Raw genomic sequence first — 1,666 nt, forward strand, 5'->3', positions numbered from 1 at the left:
GGGGGGGGGGGGGTTAAGAAAAGAGACCTTGAGAAGATGGTGAAGAGAGAGAGACAGAAACAGACAGAGGATCTAAAGATTGCATCCGACAAATTAATACACCGTATAAAGATACAGACAATACAAACTGTCTGTATTCGAACAAAGGCGAACTGCACGGCACAGCACAGAAGTCCAACACACTACCAACTGGGTTAATTGAAACCAACGCCGTTCATTATGTAGAAACCTTAGCGCACAAGAAACTTGTACGCTAAGGTAGAAACCAAAAGAAATGAACAGATCTTGATTTTTTTTTTTTTGGGAAAAGAATGTGAAAAAAATTACCAAAAGTTGGTTGAAAGAAATTGGAAGTTTTCTCGTTTTCAAAATATGTCTCCACCGACACTCGACACACTGTTCCCTCTCCAAAGTCCCCCCATCCCCCGCGTGACGCAGAGGAAACCTTGAAGTGTCTCCTTCCTTTTTTGCGTCAGGAGAGAGAAGCCATGTGACTTCAGGGGTCTTTTGCTTGTTTTTTGTCTAAAGATTTGAGCAAATGTTACAAAAGATGGGCGAAAGTTGGTTGAATTAAATATTTCACTTTTTATATCTTTTAAAAACTGTCTTGGTTCGAAATTATTACGAGGTATGGTTGGTGTGTGTGGGTGCGCTCGTGTATATATATGTGTGTGTGTGTGTGTGTGTTTGTGTGTGTGTGTGTGTGTGTGTGTGTGTGTGTGTGTGTGTGTGTGCGTGCATGCGTGCGTGCGTGCGTGTACGAGTGAGCAAAGTGTCTCCTTCGGTTTTTTTCGGACGAGGGAAGAGAAGCCGTATGACGTGTGACGTGAGGGTACGTGAAGCTAACCAGATGTCGCTGCCGTCGGCGGCCTCTAGCAACAACAGACCAAATGATATCCGAGGTCGGCCCTGAGAAATGTCCGCATCTCTTTCTCCTAGTGGCCCGAATTTTGGAGTACGCCCCAGGTGGTTTTCGTTTTGTTTTTCCTTTTTTTTTTTTGGTGGTTTGTTTTGTAAAGTTAAAAAAGGAAAGTTTATTGAAGCCAACACCGTTCATTATGTAGAAACCAAAAGAAATCAACAGATCTTATTTTTAAAAATAAAGAATGTGAAAAAAATTAACAAAAGTTGGTTGAAAGAAATTGGAAGTTTTCCCGTTTTCAAAATATGTCTCTGTTTGGAATTATTAAGAGGTTTGGACTGTGTGTGTGTGTGTGGGGGGGGGTTTCTATGTGTGTGTTTGTGTGTGTGTATGTTTGTATGTGGACGTATGCGTGTTTGGTTTTGCGTGTGTGGATAATTGGGGGCTCCTGCAACCTTGATCCCGTCAACAGAGCCCCTAGCCGCGTAATTCAATGATGCACTTGGCCGATGGATTGGAAATGAGAGATTTTTCTTTTTCAAAGAATGTGAGGATGGTTGTGGGTTTTGTTGTTGTTGGTTGTTTTTTGTTGGGGTTTTTTGGGTGGGAGGTTGGGTTGTTGTTGTTGTTGTTTTTATCGTTGTTGTTGATTTTTAGGGGGTGTGTACAAAATATTTTAAAATGTTACAACAATAATGTAGACGAAAGTTGGTTAAATGTTTAAATTTTCCCATTTAAAAAACTGTCTTGGTTTGAAATTATTACGAGGTTTGTTGTGTGTGTGTGTGTGTTTGTGTGTGTGTG

This window comes from Aplysia californica, unplaced genomic scaffold (assembly GCF_000002075.1).
Source record: "Aplysia californica isolate F4 #8 unplaced genomic scaffold, AplCal3.0 scaffold01394, whole genome shotgun sequence".
In the NCBI taxonomy this organism is placed as follows: Eukaryota; Metazoa; Mollusca; class Gastropoda; order Aplysiida; family Aplysiidae; genus Aplysia; species Aplysia californica.